This window comes from Ovis canadensis, chromosome 15 (assembly GCF_042477335.2).
Source record: "Ovis canadensis isolate MfBH-ARS-UI-01 breed Bighorn chromosome 15, ARS-UI_OviCan_v2, whole genome shotgun sequence".
Lineage (NCBI taxonomy): Eukaryota > Metazoa > Chordata > Mammalia > Artiodactyla > Bovidae > Ovis > Ovis canadensis.
The window spans coordinates 88,959,529-88,981,828 of record NC_091259.1 but is presented as its reverse complement, the minus strand read 5'-3'; positions in this window follow the sequence as shown (position 1 = coordinate 88,981,828).

Sequence of the window (22,300 nt, the reverse complement as noted above, 5' to 3'; positions counted from 1 at the left end):
ATACTAGGGCAGACTGTAGGACACGTAAAGTGTATTAAGACAAAAAAATATTTTTATCCAAGAACACTAGTCTTCTCAGTATAACAAAGCTATCTTTTTTTTATTGAAGTATAGCTGGTTTGCAATGCTGTGGCAATTTCTTCTGTATGGCAAAGTGATTTAGATAGCATGATTATCTTTATTACTAAGACATTAGAAGGACGGAAAGAGAAAGTCGGAATATTATTAATTTAGCATCTTTCTTGAATCTGTTTAAATCTCCTTCCTTGCTGATATTCTGAAGACTGCCTGAATCCCCATCACTTGATCACAGGTCTAAGTAGGAGAGCATTAAACAACATGGTTTTTGAGGTCATCAGAGGAATATAAAGGGGACTGAAGCCCGTGTGCCCTGTCCACGTGTTGCTATGTTCTTACAGTAAAGCCCTTGTTAACTGAGAAGACTTGTCGTCCCTGTTTTCTAGAAGTTTTGAACTGCATATTTCGAAGCTTCACTTGGATAAAAAGTTAAGCTAGTATCCTGGGCTTTTGTTTGCTGGAAGATTTCTTGATTACCCAGAGGGATGGTACGGGGAGCGAGGAGGGAGGGGGGTTCAGGATGGGGAACACATGTATACCTGTGGCGGATTCGTGTTGATGTATGGCAAAACCAATACAATATTGTAAAGTAATTAACCTCCAATTAAAATAAATAAATTATGTATATATTTTTAAAGTTAAGCTAGAAAATGTGCATGCTCCAGTAAACATCCACGTTTAGGACTGAAGACCACAGTCCTCATAACATGATGTGCTCATCGGCATCAATTCCCACAGGTGCCATTGCCTCACTGAGAAGACACAGGCAAGAGCAGTGAAAGACAGAGGCATGACCGGATGCCTCCACGCCTGACCTTTGCAGTCTCAATGCGTCGGTGTGTGGTGTTAGTCACGCTAGGGCAGCGCACGCAGCAGACAAGTTCAGACAGCAACCTGAGCACGCTGGACCTTCAGCGTGGACCACAATGGGGTACTGTCACGGTGCATCCATCTCCAGTCTAACACGCTGCTGTAGCTTTCTAGATACGAGAAATGAGCACATATTAACACAATTGAAAGCTTCTGTCTGGATTATTTCTGAGAACAGAGGTTGCTGTAGACTGAATATCTGTGTGTCACCAAAATTCCTATGTTACATCCTAATGCCCAGAGCAGTAGGAGGCAGGGTCTGAGGGGAGGCAGCTCCGGTGTCTGGGGAGCCTCCATGGGTGGGCTCAGTGCTCCCCTGAAAGGGGAGGCAGCTCCGGTGTCTGGGGAGACTCCATGGGTGGGCTCAGTGCTCCCCTGAAAGGGGAGGCAGCTCTGGTGTCTGGGGAGCCTCCATGGGTGGGCTCAGTGCTCCCCTGAAAGGGGAGGCAGCTCCGGTGTCTGGGGAGCCTCCATGGGTGGGCTCAGTGCTCCCCTGAAAGGGGAGGCAGCTCCAGTGTCTGGGGAGACTCCATGGGTGGGCTCAGTGCTCCCCTGAAAGGGGCCCAGCGAGCTCTTTTGTTCCTTGCGCCCTGTGTGGACACAGCAAAGAGTCGTCAGTCTATAAACCGGTGCCTTGATCCTGGACCTCCAAGCCTCCAGAACTGTGAGAAATACATCTTCATTGTTAATAAGCCACCCAGCCTGTGGTATTTTGAAGCATAGACAAACCAAGACGGAAGCCTTAGCAGCAGCAGAATGAGATCAAACCTTCCCCAAACTATGATGATTTTGATTCTAATAAGACATGGAACTCGGGATAAGCAATGAGGGGAAAGGCTTTTAGGCAGACTGCAGAGGAATTAAATAATTTCCTTATTCTTCATTCAGAGGAGTTCGATCAAGCTAAAATGGAATTTATTCTAGTTTTTAAATTCTCTCTGAAGCTGGCATCTAATGGGAATTTTACACTCCTGAGACCGGGATGAACTCATACATCAGCCCTCTCATTCTCTACCAGGCTTGGGTTCTTATGAGTAATCAAATGTTTATTCAATGAAAAAAATGATAAATGGATGGATGAGGATACGTGTGCCTGTATGATAGCGGGCATTAGTAAACGAGCAAGTGAGTGAACTGAGGTTGAATAAACGAGTCAGCACCAGGCTGGGCACCTAATGGCCGGCTACAGGATTCCAGATCTGCTCTTTCTGTGCCCAAAGAGAGGGCATCTCTCAGATCATCCCATGGAGTTGTCTCTTCCATCATCCCACAGAGGTACAAACCACGCTCCTTTTCACTAACTAAGCCCAGCTAGAGTGGGATATGGTTTAATCACTTTGCTGACAAAGATTCATCTAGTCAAAGCTATGGTCTCCAGTAGTCATGTATGGATGTGAGAGTTGGACCATAATGAGCACTGAAGAATCGATGCTTTTGAACTGTGGTGTTGGAGAAGACTCTTGAGACTCCCTTGGACAGAAAGAAGATCAAATGAGTCCATCCTAAAGGAGATCAGTCCTGAATAGTCATTGGAAGGACTGATGTTGAGGCTAAAGCTCCAATACTTTGTCCACCTAATGCGAAGACCCGACTCACTGGAAAAGACCCTGATGCTGGGAAAGACTGAAGGTGGGAGGAGAAGGAGGTGGCAGTGGATGAGATGGTTGGATGGCATCACCGACTGGATGGAGATGAGTTTTAGCAAACTCCACAAGACATTGGGCATCCCTGATAGCTCAGTTGGTAAAGAATCTGCCTATAATGCTGGAGATAGTGGAGGACAGAGGAGCCTGGTGTACTGTAGTCCATGGGGTCACGGTCAAACACAACTTAGCAACTGAACAACAACAATGGTTTAAAGGTATAATACATTTTACATACTTAGTATGGTGCTTGGTGTATTATAAAGAAGAAATATTAAGTATTTTTTATTTTATCTTTAGCAAAAATAGAAGAGAAAGAATCAGAATTATATCTCTCTGCCTTTCTCTAATTTCGGGACCACCTAATTTTATTTCTTCTCTCTTTCATGTTCTTGGACTTAATGAACCAGATCTATGTTCTTATACTCTCTCCATCTGAGGACATCTTCCTGAGGCCAAGGACCTATGGGGAAACCATAACAAAGACCAATTTCTCTGTCTGGCTTTGTTTAACCCAAACAATCAAGACATGTTTAATATTGTGAGCTCAGCCACAGAATTGTATAATTCTTCTCTCTCTTTTGTGTCCAGGAAATGCACTGAGAATGGAAGAAGTTAGTGCCTTCTCATCAGCAGTACTAATGCTCAAACATTTTAAAATAAGGATGAGATTAGTGATATTCTTGTGTCACAAGTACCCAAAACATATGCGCATTCTCAAGGCTCTGTACGTTACTTCACAAACTTGGCTCTCTCCAATGTCCTGGTGAGAGAGAGTCAGATGTGCTTTGCAACAGCGTGTGTGCATTTTATCAGCAGCTTTCCCGTGACAGTACTATATAAGATCATGTAATCTGCAGAGACAACTGTATTCCTTTCCAATATGAATTGCTTTTTATTTCTTTTTCTTTCCCAATTGTTCTGTCTAGGACTCCCATTACTATGTAAAACTGTAGTGGTGAGAATGAGCATCCTTGTCTTATTCCTGATCTTAAAGGAAAACATTGCCACCACTGAATATGAAGATAGCCATAGGCTTGTCATACAAATGGCCAATAGGTATTTTGGCATGAAAAGACGTGCCACATCACTAATCATCAGGGAAATGCAAATCAAAACCACAGTAAGATATTAACTGTCACTACTCAAAATGGCTATCATCAAAAACATAAGACAACAAGTGTTGGCAAAGATGTGGAGATAAGAAAACACTTGTACACTGTTGGAATCCTTGAACTCCTTGGAAGAAAAGTTATGACCAACCTAGATAGTGTATTCAAAAGCAGAGACATTACTTTGCCAACAAAGATCCATCTAGTTAAAGCTATGGTTTTCCAGTGGTCATGTATGGATGTGAGAGTTGGACTATAAAGAAAGCTGAGCAGGGAAGAATTGATGCTTTTGAACTGTGGTGTTGGAAAAGACTCTTGAGAGTCCCTTGGACTGCAAGGACATCCAACCAGTCCATCCTAAAGGAGATCAGCCCTGAATATTCATTGGAAGGTCTGATCTTGAAGCTGAAACTCCAATACTTTGGCCACCTGATGCAAAGAACTGACTCATTTGAAAAGACCCTGATGCTGGGAAAGATTGAAGGCGGGAGGAGAAGGGGGTGGCAGAGGATGAGATGGTTGGATGGCATCAGCGACTCAATGGACGTGAGTTAGAGTAAGCTCTGGAAATTGGTGATGGACAGGGAGGCCTGGCGTGCTGCAGTCCATGGTGTCGCAGAGTCAGACATGACCGAGCAAATGAACTGAACTGACCTGAACTGAATGTACATTGTTGGTGGGAATATAAATTGATGCAACATTATCGTGAACAGGATGGAAGTTTCCTCAAAAAATTAAAATTAGAACTGCCATGTGATCCAGCAATCTCATTTCTGGGTATAAATCCGGAGGAAATGAAGTCAGTATATTGATGAGATGTCTGCGCTCCAATGCTTATTGTTGCATTAGTCTCAACAGCCAAAAATGGGAACAATCAAAGTGTCTGTGATGTACACACAATAGCATATTATTCAGTCTTTTAAAAAAAGAGGAAATCCTTTCATCTGTGACAACATAGATAATCCAGGAGGATATTATGCTAAGTCAAGTAACCCACACAAAGACGAATATCATAGGATCACACTTGCATGGGAAGGCTTTTTTAAAAATCCAGACTCCAGATAACAGAGTGTGGATCACCAGAGACCGAGATGTGGGGGAAAAGAAACAATTTTTTAAAAGAAGAGAGAGTGTAGAATTGGGGTTGTCAGTAGGTAGGGGGAGGGGACCAGGGAAAGCTTATTGTTTAGCGGATACGCAGTTTCGGGTTTGCGAAATAGAAAGAGTTCTGAAGACGGGCGGAGGTATGGTTACACAATACGCATGTACTTAATTAACACTGCGGAGCCGAACACGTAGAATGGTTGAGATAGTAAGTATTATGTGTATTCCAACACAATATAAATGAATAAAGTGAGTTTGCTGCTAAGTCGCTTCAGTCATGTCTGACTGTGCAACCCCATAGACGGCAGCCCACCAGGCTCCCCATCCCTGGGATTCTCCAGGCAAGAACACTGGAGTGGGTTGCCAGTGAGTTTACCCTTATAAATTTAAATAATAAAATATGTACATTTTTCAAATTAATTATATCTCAATTTAATTTTAATTATGTGCATTTTTTTTAAAGAAGGAAAATATACTCTAAGATCAAAGGGTGGAAGCCAGGAGACCAACTATAAAAAAAGATGCAGAAATTCAAGCGATAGATGATGCTGCACTGGGGCCAGCCTGCAGAGATGATGTAGGAGAAGCAATCACATTTTGAATCACGGGGAGTCTGGAGCTAAAATGTGGAGCAGGTCGGACATGCAGGGGCGAAAGAAAGAAATGACTCTTAGAAAGAATTGTCGTTTCCCTCACAAAGGCAGAAGTGGAAGAGGAGCAGGTTAGTGAGAAAAATCAGAGGCTAACTTAGAGACGTCAAGTTAAAGTTTGATGTAGAGAAGAGACAACGTATGCGCTTTCCAAAGTTCGCGAGGCAGGTTTGAGACAAAGCCGCAGTTCTGTGAACTGTGAGCACGCACCAGCGTTCACACCAACACTCTTGCTTTTCGTCCGTCCTGAAGGGTGCTGGCTCCTCTCAGTCTGCTTGCCTCACCCTCAGTATCTTCCTGAACCTTAATGTCGGTGGGGCCCGCAGCTCAATGCTTGGACCTCTGTCCTCTGCTCTGTCACCTAGATTTCACCCAGGTTCATGACTCACAATGTATCCAGAGGCCTTCCAGTGAATGTCTGATTTGTGAATACTACCCATTCTGGGCAATCTTTATATGAATCACTGATCACAGACAGGTTCCACAGCACCAAACAAGACAATTTGAACCTTATAATAGTCAATTGCTTTTATAAAACATAATCAATTTTTAAGAGCATAATTAAGTTGTTTTTAAAATATTATGGATGTTGTAATACATCTAGCATATTGAAAAAAGTGTGATTTTATGAGTAATAAGAAGAAAGTGTTTTTAATTTAACCTCTCTAAGCCCTTGATTCATGTGTGAGTCATCTATGTTATTCCTCAAAGGCAGACTCTCTTGATTGACCATCATAACAAACAGCATTCAAGTCCATATGTTGGTTTTTAAAAATATGTATCTAACACAGAAAAATCTCTGATAATCCTGACTTAAATGGAAGGTTTGCAAAGAGTTACAGAATTAGATGGAGAGGTTGAAAGGTGGAAATTCTGTTAGCAGAATCAGGGTGGAAACGGTACATGAAATTAAAGAGAGGCCTCTAAGGAGAAGCCATGGCGCAACTTGGTTGAATGAGAATTAAAATGATAGCTATCATCACAGAAATGAGTAGGAACGGGGCAGGGTTCAGCAGAGAGAAATATGAACATGACTGACAGGGGAAATGAGAAAGCCAAAAGTGACGGATGGACAGCAATTCTTCGATGTGTTCGGTGTCTTTTGAAAGAAGTAGAAACTGTAGAATTTTGAGGTTAGAGGGACTTCTCTTGAGGTCCAGTGGCTAAGACTGCACACTTGCAATGCAGGGAGCCTGGGTCTGATCCTCATCAGGGAACAGGATCCCACATGCAGCAACTAAAGACCCTGCGTGCCACAGCTGAGCCCTGGCACAGCCAAATAAATAAGTGAATATATTTTCTAGAAATCAAAAGGACCGTGAATGCCATCTAGCCCAACCATTTACAACATAGACGAGGAAACTCAAATTTTACAGTTTCACGGTTTCCCTGAGATAATTCAGCATCTGAGTGGCAAAGCCATTCCTAGAATTCGCGCCTCCAACATTCTCTGCAAGTGTCGTTTTAATGCTCTCTGTGCCTGACATGAGCATTTCCCACTGTGTGGATTTACCAAAGCACAACCCCACAGGTCCCTGCCGGGTACGGGCAGGAAGGGGGACCCCATCCTGTGGGCCCCGGACAGCAGTCACCTGTGACTATCAGGCGAAAAGCTGCCCACTCCCTTTATGACAGTTGATCAACCCAAGAAAACGTTCCCAAATATTATTTAGTTGGATTTGTTGTATGAAAGGCCACTGGGGAAATTTCTCCTCTCTGGGACCCATGATTTTCCCTCATCCATTAGGGCACTAAGTTCTCTGGTTAAATCAGGTGAGAATGGCGTCTTAGTAAAGATGAGAGTGCAGGACATTGGTCTTCCTGAGCAGGACTGGCTTCGGATAACCCCTTAGTACCCCTACTTTTGTGCTATTCTACTTTATCTTGCCCTGTTCCAAAGATGGCTTTCCAAAACCTGATGCTTCTCCTGAACACCATCAGACGCCTTCCCATCTATACCTAAATATTTCTAGGACATCACCTGTAGGTCACTTTCCATTTCTAGGGAATTGCATACATCTGGAGCCCATGTATTCCTATTTTACTTCATCATTAAAGACAGGATACATAGGGTCAAAAGCATTCCAAGAGAGCTCTCTTAATCATCTATGGCAAAAACTCTTGGCATTTCAGAAAAAAAAAAAAAGTTTGCTTGTATGAATATTTTGGCGGCTGATGAAATTAAGTGAATTTCAAAAAGGTAAGGAAACATCTTCAGAAACTTTTAAAGAGTAATTGGCTATCCTTTTTCCTAATTGATCTTAATTTACCGTGTATAATAATTTAGAGCAAGGGCAGACAAACTAGATGTACAGATCACATTTAGTCTTATTTTTTTTAATTTGGTATGGCCCTTGAGCTACGCATGCGTATTATCTTTAAAGAGAAAAGAATGTAAAAAAGAAATGAAGGAGATGAGAGAGATAGGCGTGAAAATAAAGACTGAGAGGAAGGAAGTGAGGAATGAAGAGGGAGGAAGAAAAGAATTTTAAAATAATAATAATAAAAACCCTACGGTGACCTGCAGTGCCTAAACTGCCTACTATTTGGTCCTTTATATGAATGTTTGCCAGTTTCCTTTAGAGAGTAAAGATAATTTGCTAGTACATGCAAGAAGAGCTGAAGCAGTCAAATTATGTAATGGACTGGATAAATACCCATACTTCCCAGATGCGGAAAACAAGGCTTAGAATGTGACTTGTCCAACCCCATATAACCGGAAGTAGTGAAACCAAGGTTCAGACTCAGGTCTGTGTTTTCTGGACCCAAAATGCATAAACTTGAATCTTGATTCCACTGTGGGCTGGCTGTTTAATCTCAGACCAGTTAATCTGTCTTTTCTGTGCAGGTCTGTCTTGAATAAGTTGCAAAGCAATTGGTGTAGAATAAGAAACGGAGTTAAAGAACCAAAGAGTATGAGTAGACTCTGTCTTCTAATAACCAATCCTGTTGGATTGAGGTCTCACTTTTGCATTTAACTATGTCATCTTCTGGGCTTCCCAGGAGGCACTAGTGGTAAAGAACCCGCCTGCCAGTGCAGGAGACACAAGAGATGCAGGCTCGATCCCTGGGTGGGGAAGACCCCCTGGAGGAGGGCATGGCAACCCACTCCAGTGTTCTTGCCTGGAGAACCCCAAGGACAGAGGAGCCTGGTGGGCTGCAGTCCCTGGGGCCGCACAGAGTCAGACATGACTGGGCATGCACGCAAGACATCTTCTAATCCCTTTGTGATTTTGCTCCCTAAGAATGTAAATTCTGGGTGGTCTGAAATAAGTTTCAGTATATGGTAACTTAGGGAGTTCGCGGCAAGATGAGCATTACTCCATTATTCCATACCGTGGCCATTTCAAAACCAATCGAGTGAGCCTTTACTGACTGCTTACGGGGACTGGCAGTGTATCAAGTGCCTCTCATTTATTTTCACTTTATCGTCACAGAAACCCTACTGGGCAAGCACACTTGTGATCACATCCATTTAAACATAAATGAGGAAATCGAGGCGTAGAGGTTTTTGTCTCTGTCCAATATTACTTTGAATCCAAGAAGGCTACTGGCAGAAAGCAGGCTCTTCACCCCTCTGCTATGCCGCCTTGCCTTTATCACGTTTTGAAGACTCATATGTTCATGGGTATTTTCTGTTTTATTGAAATATCTCCCTATCCCACACTTATTTTTGAATTGATATAATTTAAAGTATTATATATTTCTGACATATGATAATAATATACTACAGTTTAGTATTTAATGTAAACCTCACTCTTGTTCTTTCTTTGGACGTCTATTTATTTTCACTTGGTTTTTCTTCCAAATAAATTTTAAAATCACATCATGAAGCACGTGTACATGCCCACACAGAAAAACACATAAATACATCCTACTTCTCTTGAGGTTCTATCAGATTCACACCAACTATATACATTACTTTGAAGATAGATGTTTTAAAGCATAGAGTTTTCCCATAAAACTCTAATAAAAGCTTTAGTGATTGATTTTTCTTTAATTTTGGAAAAATATTTTTCATACAATTGGAAAAATACATTTTGCTTGTATTAAGTACTATTAAGAATATGAAAAAAAACAGCTATGGTTTTTCCAGTAGTCATGTACGGATGTGAGAGTTGGACTATAAGGAAAGCTGAGCACAGAAGAATTGATGTTTTTGAACTGTGGTATTGGAGAAGACTCTTGAGAGCCACTTGGACTGCAAGGAGATCCAGCCAGTCCATCCTAAAGGAGATCAGTCCTGGGTGTTCATTGGAAGGAATGATGCTGAAGCTGAAACTCCAATACTTTGGCCACCTGATTGCAAAGAGCTGATTCATTTGAAAAGACCCTGATGCTGGGAAAGATTGAAGGTGGGAGGATAAGGGGACGACAGAGGATGAGATGGCTGGGTGTCATCACCGACTCAATGGACATGGGTTTGGATGGACTCTGGGAGTTGATGATGGACAGGCAGGCCTGGCGTGCTGCGGTTCATGGTATCACAAACAGTCGGACCTGACTGAATGACTGAACTGAACTGAACTGAACTGAAGAATATGAAAAGAATGAACTTTCCTCCAGTTACCCACATCTAAATAATAACATGATTTTTACTGAATCACTCTTTATACAGTTTGAGGAAATTAATATAATTTTGCCTGTTTCTTTTTTCTTTTACCCATTTTTTATATTTTTATCCCTTGAAATTTTAGATCTAGATTGCAATTAAAATTGTTTTTCTTGATGAATTTTTTATAGAATATTTGAAACAATTATTTAGACACAACTGCGTTTTACTGTCTTAATTCTCTTGACATATTTTTTAATTCCCCATAATTAATTTTTAATTATTTATCAAACTAGATTTTTTTTTAGTTACTGAGTTACTGTTTCCAGCATAGATGTAAACAATAGAATTCCACAGCATTTGCAAATCTGAGAAAAATTCTTTTTGATTTTATATGCAAGAATAATGAGGGCTTCCTGGAAGACCCAGTGGTAAAGAATCTGCCTGCCAATGCAGGATATGCAGGAGACGTGGGTTCAATTCCTGAATCGGGAAGATCCCTTAGAGAAGGAAATGGCAACCTACTCCAGTATTCTTGCCTGAAAAATCCCGTGTACAGAGGAGCCTGGCAGGCTCCAGTCCATGGGGTCTCAAAAGGGCCAAACACTACTGAGACTGAACAGAAAAAATCTGAAAGCATTTTGAAGGCAGAATCCCTTTCTTTTTAATTTTTAATTTCTTTTTTACTTTTTAATTTTAATTTTACAATGTCGTGTTGGTTTCTGCCACACACACATGAATCAGTCATAATTATACATTTACCTCCTCCCTCTTGAGCCTCCCCCCCATCCCACCCCTCTAGATTATCACAGAGCGCCAGGCTGGGTTCCCTGTGTTACACAGCAACTTCCCACCAACTATGAATTTCACACATGGTACTGTGTATATGTCAATGCTGCTTTCTCAAGATTCCCCTTCTTTCCTCTAAGTATCTTTAGTCAGTTGGATGAGGCCCACCCACATTAAGAAGAGTAGGCTGCTTTACATATAGTCTGCTGATTTAGTTTTATTGTAATTCATTTTTTTCCATGCTTTTTAACATTTTGTCATGAAAATTTTCAAACAAGTAGCAACATTGTTAGAATTTTACCGTGGACACCCACATTCTCAGCACCTAGATTCTGCTATTAACATTTGATTATACTTGCCTTATTATATAACTACAAATCCATTAACATATCTTATTATTTGTGATGTGCTTCAAAGTAAATCAAAGACATCAGTACACGTCCCCCAAATTCTTCTGAGGCATATCATTAATATTAGAGTTTAATATTTGCTGACATTTTTCTTTTGATGTAAAATTTGCAATGAAATGCACCATCTTAAAAGTACATTCACTGCATTTGACAAACATATACAAGTATAACCCACCAAGACACAGAATACAGGTAGTTCCCTGACTCCCCTTTCTAGTGAGTCCCTCCTCCAAGTCCCAGTGGTAACCCCTGTTCTAATTTTTTTGCGCAGTAGATTAGCTTTATATATTTTGGAATCGTGTCAGTGAAATGACATGATACGTACTCTTTTGTGCAAACCTCATAATATCTGCGAGCTCTGTCCACTGCCTCTCACGTGTCAGTCACTTGCCCTTTTGTGTTGCTGGACCCATGGTTCACCATCACGTACTTATCTGTGTTTCTCTTGACAGACACTATGGCTCTTTCTAGTTATTGGCTATATGAGGAAAGCCATTGTAAACATCTTGAGTCTTTTTTGTGAACATATTTTTTGTTTATATTGGGTAAACATCTCTGCGTGGAGCTGCTGGTCATAGAGTGGGTGTATGTTTCATTCTAGAAGAAGCTGTCAGAATTTTTCCCAGGGTGGTTGTGTCATTCACCCCATCATGGACAGCCCTGCTCCAGGCGCTGTATCCCTTCTTCCATAGATGGCTGATGTCAGCCTCTCTGATGGCCTCCTGATTTAAATGTGAATTTTATCTTAAAACAAACACACACACATAAAAAAAACCTAGTGCAGCAACTCCACTGGCGTTTGACCAAACTGCTGGGCACCGTGGCCTAGCCAAGTTCACATGTAAAATGACCATCACAATCCATCCCTTGTCATCTCAGCACCCCTACTCATCTCCTTAAACCATACCTGATCTCCAAGTAAAGATAGTAAAAAGCATACTTCTGCCTAATCTGATACAATTATACTGCATATAACCGAAAATACACAAACGGTTTCCACATGAGGGGGATGCAAAGTCTTTGGGTGATGGTCATCCTTCTCCTTGGTAGTCTGTGTGTTAAATGCTATGCTGTAAAGTTAGCAATACTACACACCATGGTGCAAAGCCAATACATTTTGTTACACGGCAAAGGGTTAAGAGATGGAAGGACAAACACACCAACGTACGGAGTAAAAAATAAAAAAGAGATATGCATAATAATTACAGCTCTTATTTCTGTAACTGGTCATGTTCTCAAAATTGATATCTATAAAGCACTTCTTCCAATACCCATCCATATTCCCTTTGTCCTCAGAAAGTACCACAATATTTGGCAGTATTGGAGGGGGGAGGTTGGCAGTATTGGGGGCTTCCCTGACAGCTCAGTTGGTAAAGAGTCTGCCTGCAATGTAGGAGACCCTGGTTCCATTCCTGAGTCTGGAAGATCCACTGAAGAAGGGATAGGCGACCCACTCCAGTATTCTTGGTCTTCCCTGGTGGCTCAGCTGGTAAAGAATCCGCTGCAATGTGGGAAACTTGGGTTCAATCTCTGCATTGGGAAGATCCCCTGAAGAAGGGAAAGGCTACCCACTCCAGCATTCTGGCCTGGAGAATTCCATGGACTGTATTCCATGGGGTTGCAAAGAGCTGGACACGACTGAGCGACTCTCATTTACATTTCCTTCTTTATGAGGACCCAGCCTGCCCTTAATTCAAGGAGTTCTGGGTCTATAAACTAGCTCAAGTCTGAGAATTGATTCTCTGTTTTATGATTTAAGTTAAGACTTTTGATCATTTGACCTAAAGCTCTTCCACTTAATAGACTTCCCATCTGTTTTACTTTCAGGAGCACTATGATCAACTAGCCAAGGTCATTCATAGAAGTCTGAGTCATAACATCCTGATTGCTGCTTTGACTTCGTGTGCATTAGGACGACCATATCACCCTACCTTTGGCAATTAAATACTGCACTTGGACCTTGTCACCAAGAATCCAATTATCCCCATTACATTTAAGCTTCTCAAGCCAGTGGCAGAAGATCCCACTGTAATTTCTGAGAAGAGCAGTCACAGAACTCTTCAGAGACTCTGAAATTCTGCTTGTGAATTTGTTCCCCATGGTTATAGTGAAAAGTGTGTCCTCTGGACCCTCCTGGGGTAGGTGAGCAAGTCTTAAATCCTCTAAGTTCTAAAGTGTGTGAACTGCTCTCTCAATGTGCTACCAAGGCACTCTGGTATTTCTACCTTCTCTGGTGTAAGCCACCCTGTGGCCCATGTTCCAGCCAAAAAAGCAAACGATTAAAGTCCTTTGTAACACTCGAAGCTGCAAAATCAATTTCAAAATCTGTGCCTAGTGTTGCTGTTGTCCAGTTGCTGAGCTGTGTCCGGCTCTTCGAGACCTCGTGGACTGCAGCACACCAGGGCTTCCCAGGCAGCTAGGTGGTAAAGAGTCTGGCTGCCAATACAGGAGACACAAGAGACTCAGGTTCTATCCCTGGGTCAGGAAGATCCCCTGGAGTAGAAAATGGCAATACACTCCAGTATTCTTGCTTGAAAAATTCCATGGACAGAGGAGCCTGGGATACAGTCCATGGGGTCGGAAAGTCAGACACAAGTGAGCAACTGAGCATGCATGACTGGAATATATTGAACATGGGAGTAAACAGTGATCAAAATAAGCTCGGAAATTTAGGCTTAAATAGGTTATTGCAAAGATACATGTGCCATGCTTTGCCTTTATTCCAAAAAATGATAGAAAACAAATAAATTAAGCAGAGCAGTATCATAATTTGATTTTTAGTGGGCTCATCTCAATAAATTCAGCCCAGTTCAGCTCTGTGTTCTTTCATCATTAATCCACATATTTAATATGCATTTCCGCGCATATTCCTCACTTTTGTTTCTGTAAAACGGTGGGGATGGGGGGCATTGTGATTCTCTTGTAATTTTGTGCAACTCCTCCTCAGTCAGACTCTGCACTTCACCTTTCAGGGCCTATGGGGACTGGAGTCTAGTTTTAGGTCCAGAAGTAAAAAGGGTAATGGGTGTGGGTCCCGTGGAGAATTACCGGGGTTTTGTAAGGCAAATACCACAAGAAAGGCTATTATAGGCAAAGTAGGATTGATCTCTCTGCACTGTTTCCTTGATATTTCCAGTTTTCTGGAAGAGCTCTCTAGTCTTTCCCATTCTATTGTTTTCCTCTATTTCTTTGCATTGTTCATTTTAAAAAGGCCTTCTTATCTCTCCCTGCAATTCTCTGGAACTCTACATTCAGCTGGGTGTATCTTTCCCTTTTCCCCTTCTATTCCTCACCTATTTGTAAAGTCTCCTAGGGCACCACTCTGCCTTCTTGCATTTCTTTTTATTCGGGATGGTTTTGGTCACTCTCTCCTGTGAGGGTTTTGAGTGGTACTGGAGAAAATTTGAGTCCCTTGGACAGCAAGGAAATCAAACCTGTCCATCCCAAAGGAAATCAGCCCTGACTATTCATTGGAAGGACGGATGTTGAAGCTGAAGCTTCAGTACTTTGGCCACCTGATGCAAAGAGCTGACTCATTGGAAAAGACCCTGAATCGGGGAAAGATTGAAGGCAGGAGGAGAAGAGAGCACCAGAAGATACGATGGTTAGACAACATTACCGACTCAACAGACATGAATCTCAGCAAACTCCTAGAGAGAGTGGAGGACAGAGGAGCTTAGTGGGTTACAGTTTATGGGGTCACAAAGGGTTGGACATAATTTAGCGACTGAACAACAACAAGAATGATCTCAGATGGGAGTGAAGCAGCTGCTGCATCTAGCAAAGAAGATTCATCCGAATCAGGAATTCTATGTCCCCGGTTTTTGGATTATCGCATTGGTGCCCCTTGCAATTTTCAGGATCCCATTCTTTTACAATTAATGCCCTTAGTTAACAGAAGAAGCCCTGTGAGGTTAGGAATTGAATTTGCATTGTAAATCAGCCACTCAGAGGATGAAATTCTGGGTTGGGTTTTCAGCTCTGCAACTATAGGATGGTTAAGTCATCCCCTAATCTACAGGGGATTGTGTTCAAGACTCCCTACAGATAGCAAGATTTGTGGGTGCTGAAGCTCCTTATATAAAATGGCATTGGTTCAGTTTAGTCACTCAGCTGTGTCCGACTCTGCGACCCCATATATCACAGCACACCAGGCCTCCCTGTCCATCACCAACTCCCGGAGTCCACCCAAACTCATGTCCATTGAGTCGGTGATGCCATCCAGCCATCTCATCCTCTGTTGTCCCCTTCTCTTCCTGCCCTCAATCTTTCCCAGCATTAAGGTCTTTTCAAATGAGTCAGCTCTCCACATCAGGTGGCCAAAGTATTGGAGTTTCAGCCTCAACATCAGTCCTTCCAATGAACACCCAGGACTGATCTCCTTTAGGATGGACTGGTTGGATCTCCTTGCAATCCAAGGGACTCTCAAGAGTCTTCTCCAGCACCACAGTTCAAAAGCATCAATTCTTCTGTGCTCAGCTTTCTTTATAGTCCAACTCTCACATCTATACATGACCACTAGAAAAACCATAGCCTTGACTAGATGGACCTTTGTTGGCAAAGTAATGTCTCTGCTTTTTAATATATATTTTATATATTATTTCATCTCTAGGCTACTTATAATACTTACTACTTATAAATGCTATGCAAATTGTTGCCATCATGTAACAAATTCAAGTTTTGTCTTTTGAAACTTTCTGGAATATTTTTGATAAGTGGCTTGTTGTATCTGCAGATGTGAAACCAATGAATATGAAGGGCTTACTATGTACTAGTCTCTTTCAGGGCAGACATAGAAGTTTCCAGGTCATTTACTCAGCAGTTGAGCTGAGAACGTGAATCCTCCAGCTCATCCTTTTCTTTCTTACTTACTCTTGTGCAATTAGAAGCAACCTACCAATCTCATTAGGTTAGTCACTTTGACAAAAGCATTTGAAGGTATCATATGCATGCTCACCCCACCTCTCTCCTGCTATAAGTATCTGATCATTGTGCCCAGCGTCACATTCTGCGTCTCTCTATTCCCGTTACCTACCATGCCCTCTCAGGGCTCTGCTACTGGAAATAGAGGTATTAGTATCTTTAAATCTAATCATAAGAGACCTCCATTTCCACAAAACCCAAAACCAATTCAGAAAACTCACTCTTAAGATTTCTTCCATTTAGAAACAGTTATTGCTATCAAAGGGCTTCCCAGGTGGTGGTAGTGGTAAAGAACTCACCAGCCAACGCAGGAGACACAAGAGACAAGGATTTGATCCCTGAGTTGGGAAGGCCCCCTGGAGCAGGAAATGGCAACCCACTCCGGTATTCTTGCCTGGAGAACCCAATGGACAGAGGAGCCTGGTGGGCTATAGTCCACAGGATCACAAGAAATCAGACACGACTGAAGTGACTTGGCACGCACTCATGTGTTGCTGTCAAAAGCTGTATCAGTCAGGGTTCTCCAGGAAACAGAACCAAGAGGATTTATTTAGAGAGAAAGAAAGAACATTTGATGTTAAGGATTTTCCTTTTTTAGTTGAAGAATCTGGCAAGTTCAAAATGTGCAGGGTAAGCCAGCAGGCTGGAGACTCAGAGAGGAACTGATTCTGCAGCTTGAGCACAAAGGCAGGCTGGAGGCAGAAAATTTCTTCTTCTTCAGGAAACCTCAATCTTTCTTCTTCTCCTTAAAGTTTTCAACTGATTAGATAAGGCCCACCACATCACTGAGGGTAATTTGCTTTACTAAAGTCCAATTTTTTTGTAATTGTAAATCTCTTGTGTTAAAAATACTTTCACAGTAACATGTAGACTGGTATTTGACAAAATATTTGGGTACTGTGGCCAGGCAAGTCAACACATCACAACCCAGGAAATAAGAAGAGATCTGATGTAACTTTAAATCTCAATCGTGTTCATGTTTCTATCTCAGAAAAACTGTGATGAAATGCTTTTGACAATATTTTATTCTGTCAGATACTCATCACACAAGTATTGCTTCAAAACATGCAGTCATCTTCTGAGTCTTAGAAATAAGTACGTGCATGCTCAGTCATGTCTGACTCTGCAACCCTAGGGACTGTAGCCATCGGGCTCCTCTGTTCATGGGATTTTTCAGGCAAGAATACTGGAGTGCTTGCCTTGCCCTCCTCCGGGGGATCGTCCCAACCCAGGGATCGATCTTTTATATCAGATCTTTTCTTATTTCCTGGGTTGTGATGGTCAGCTTTCTGTGTTAACTTGGCTGACCACAGTACCCAACTATTTTGTCAAAAATCAGGGATCGAACTTGCACCTCCTGCATCTCCGGCATTGGCAGGTGAATTCCTTTACCACTGAGTCATCTTAGAAATATATTTGATTTCAAACAAGTTTGTACATAATTAGTTTTAATTGTCAGGAAAAAAAAAGGTAAATCCTTGGTCTAACAAGTTATTGGAAGTCATATGATATTCTCTTAAAAATAGATACTTATTGTCCACCCACTTCCTTGGTGACCCTGAAGAGCTGATGGGTTTTATCACTTGATAATCAGCAGACAGGTAAAGAACTTTTCATTAGCAATTTTAATATGGCAAAGCAGTAGTTGAAAAGGAACATGGTCAAGCCTATGAAATCTATTTGGTACATTGAGTGAATATCTCTATTTTCTTCACATTCTGGAAGACTATAATAAAAGTTGGTTGGTTTTTTTTTTTAAGTAACAGAGAAGAGTTAACTCTCTGCCTGAGCTCACCCTCACTTTGTCCCGTTATGCATGGCCAGGATTGCAGGTGCCCCTTTTTCATAAGAACCATGGGACGCAGTGTCAGTGCTCCTGAGCAACAATCCTGTAAGACCTGGCTGAACCCAGCTATGGCAAATCCGGTGGGCATTAGCTCCCACTTTATATTTGGGGGGAGATTATTTTGACTGAGAATGTTGATAAAAGGTTTAATATTGGCCTTTACTTTGACGAGAACAGATTTAATTTGGACTGATTATTGGTAACAAGGGAGAAGATGAGCCAACACCAAAATGCCTTCTGGGAGATGGAATTTATGAGACGAAATCCTGAATAGCAAAGCAACTTTCTGCTCCCACTGCTTTTATCTGGGGAGAGCGCTGAAGTCTCGGTCTCACTAGGCAATCTCTCCAGGCTCACGCTTCTCCCTTCTTTACCCACCAGAGCAGCCAGATATCACCTGCCAGGCCCTGTCTTTCATGAATACAAGTAAGAAGACCGGTTCGGTGTGCTCCTTTCTCTTCTGATGGTACAGCCAAGAGCTACAAGGCCTTTGGCAACCTCCTTCTTGATTTACAAAGTTCCGGGCGCCAGCTGACATTAAGTTAGAAAAGTGAGTCATGGCTTTACAAGTCAAGACTCCAGTATTTCAGAACTAGTACAGACCATGACTTGTGGTATTGTCTCTGAATGCACTTGGAAGCCCAGTTTATCTGAGTAGAATGGCAATAGCTAATCTCAATCAAAGAAACAGCGAGAGAGTAAATAATATAAATTGTGGTAAAGCTTAAGATTATAAAAAACCCTCTCCTGATATGGTATGTCATTTAATCTTGACAGAAAATGAAGCAGATATTATCTGTTAATATTAACTTTTCTATAGATTCAAAGAGATAAGGGAAAAATTAGCTTTGTATGCAAATTAATAGGTTTCATACTCTCCAGATTGCTCAGTGGTAAAATAGTTCGCCTGCCAATGCAGGAGATTCAAGAGACTCCACTTTGATCCCTGGGTCAGGAAGGTCCCCGGGAGAAGGAAATGGCAACCCACTCCAGTATTCTTGCCTGGAGAATCCCATGGACAGAGGAGCTTGATGGGTTACAGTCCATGGGGTCACAAAGAGTCAGAGATGAGGAGCAAACACACACACACACACACATACACACATATCAAGCCAAGTGTTCTAAAAGCTTTATCTCATTTAATCTCACCAAATTCTGGATATGGTAAGATTTATTATTTGCATCTTTTAAACAAGGAAACCAAAGTAATGCAAAGTGATCCCCCAGAGGATAATGCTATTAATAGGAAACAGATTTTAGCACCGATCTGTTTATTGCCACATTCTCTTATCTCTTTTAAAATAATGCTAATTAGACTACAAGGAGATCAAACCAGTGAATCCTAAACAAAATCAATCCTGAATATTCATTGGAAGGACTGATGCTGAAGCTCCAATCCTTTGGCCACCTGATATCAGGAGCCAGCTCATTGGAAAAGACCCTGATGCTGGGCAAGACTGAAGCAGGAGAAGGGGGTGGCAGAGGATGAGATGGTTGGATGGCATCACTGATTCAATGGACATGAATCTGAGCAAACTCTGGGAGATAGCGAAGGACAGGGTAACTTTTCTCCTAACATCCTACCTGCTGGGGCTGCGCTGGCTGGAGAAGTAAGAAGGAAGGAGGGTATGATGTGGGCTGTGACTTGGAGTTGCTGATATGGGGGCAGAACCATGAACAGGTGTCACTCTGGGCAGATCTCCGGAGATGGTGCTAAAGTTACCTTGCCTCGGTTGTATGCAACATACTTGAAAGCAACTTGGATGAACAAGTTGATGCTATGTTGATATAATAGGTTTTACTTCTGGGAACCATAACTACCCCTATTTCATCTGTCCCCCTATTTCCTATGGACCCCATGACTCATCCTGTCCCTCTGCTCCTGGTTAATTTCTATTTTTCAGATCTAAGCTTAAATATGATTCCCTCTAGGAAGACTTTTCAGAATTGCTTAATCAAAAACTATGTCAGAGCCCCATGTTGTACAGTCTTATAACACACTACTTTTTTTAATATTTACTTGACTGAGTCAGGTCTCAGTGGTGGCACTCGGGGTCCTCAGTCTTTGTCATGGCATGCATGCAGGATGTGGGACCTAGTGCCCCGAAGTGAATCCCAAGCCCCGTGCATTGGGAGCATGAGTCTTAGCCACTGGACCACCAAGGAAGTCCCTATTTTTTCTGGATAGCAGGTAATGATATATATATACATACATATATAGATAAGCCAGATTGTTTTATCAACTGTGTCTGCCTCTCATCAGGATAGACTATCAGCTGAGAAGCAATCATCCCATTTTGATCACCATTGTATGTGGTGCTTGGCACTTTTGTTACATTAATTGTTGTATTTTTTTATGTTTTGTCTCTCTCTGTCTGATTTGTTTCACTTAGCATAATGTTCTCAAGGTCCGTCTATGCTGCCACAAATGGCAGAGCTTCTTACCTTTTGTGAATGGAGAGTATTCACAGTTTCTTGTTCACGGTTTCATCGGTGGACTCAGGCTGTCTCCGTGTCTTGGCTGTTGTGAATAATGCTGCAGTGAATGTGGAGGGGCAGACATCTTTGGGACAGTGATTTTGTTATTTTGGATATACACCCAAAGTGGAATTGCCAGATGATATGGTGGCCATAGTTTCAGTTTTCTGCGGAAACTCCGCAGAAATTCCCGACGGTGGCTGTGCCGTCTCGCATTCCCACTAGCAGTGCACAGGGGGCTTCTTTTCTCCACATTTTGGCCAGCATTTGTTTTCCTCTTGTTTTAGCTTTGGTTTGCTTTTCCTGACAGCAGCCATTCTGACTGGTGTGGGGTGATATCTCATTGTGGTTGATTTGCATCTCCCTAGTGATGAGCGATGGGGAGGGCAGTGGCACCCACTCCAGTGCTCTTGCCCGGAAAATCCCACGGACAGGATCCTTGCGGGCCGCAGTCCATGGGGTCGCTAAGAGTCGGACACGACTGAGCAGCTTCACTTCCACTTTTCACTTTCATGCATTGGAGAAGGAAATGGCAACCCACTCCAGTGTTCTTGCCTGGAGAATCCCAGGGATGGGGAGCCTGGTGGGCTGCTGTCTATGGGGTTGCACAGAGTCGGACATGACTGAAGCAACTCAGCAGCAGCAGCAGCAGTGATTAGCGATGCTGAGTTCGTTTTCATGTACTTCTTGGCCATTTGAACATCTTTTTTAGAAAAATGTCTGTTAGCGAAGCATTGATACACTCCTTTGCATAAAAAGGTAGCTAAGATGTGAAGTGGATTTTTTAAAGTCTCAATATTGGCAGGCTAGAACAATGGGCCAGTGTTACAGGAATGGTAGAGGACGTCCTGATCCTCTGAAAATGAGAAAAATAATTAGGAATTTTAGCACTAAGAAGTTAATATCAGTCAAAGTGTGAGCAGACCACCAAAACCATCAAACACAAAGCTATAAATTAACCTGATTTTTATTAGATTATTATCATATTTTTGAATTAATTTTACTGGAGTATAGCTGCTTTATGATATTACGTTAGTCTCTGCTCTCCAGCAGAATGAATCAGCTATATGTTTGCATACATCCTCTCTTTTGGATTTCCTTCCCCTAGGCCACCACGGAGCACTGAGCAGAGCTCCCTGGGCTATAGAGTAGGTTCCCTTCAGTTATCTGTCTTACTGTATCTTTTTAATGATGGTCATTTCTGTGATCTGCCCCTTCCAGCACACTTTTAAGGATGATATTTGAAATAAGGGGATTTCCAGAGCTAAAATTGTGAAACACATCAAAACTATGTCACATGATGAATAGCTAAACAAACCAGAATTAAAATGGAGGGCTGCATGATAACGGCTATTCAGTATCTGAAGTGTTTCCTGTAGAAACGGCCCCATTGCACAGAACAGAATGAATGAATACGTAGAGGCTGCATAGGAGAGTGTGTCTGCTCATTATGAGAAAGGACTTTCAGAGCATTGACCCAGCCGTGGAGCAAGAGAACCAGGACGCAATGAATGGAAGTTCTACTAGAGGTCCAATGTTGGATCTTTACATTTTGGGGTCGTCAAAAACACATAACAAAGTTTATTATCTTCAAGCGTACAGTATACTACAATTAACCACATACCCATTGTTGTGCAAAAGATCTCCACAAAATTTTCACGTTACAGGACTGAAGTTCTATCCATTGATAGAATGGTTTGATATTTCTATCCATTGCTTTTTCCCATCACCCCTACCCCAGTAAACACATTCCATTTATAGTTTCTAAGGGCTCGACTACTTCGGATACTATCTATAGGTGGAATCATGCTGCAGTCTTCTTTTTGTGACTGGCTGGTTTCACTT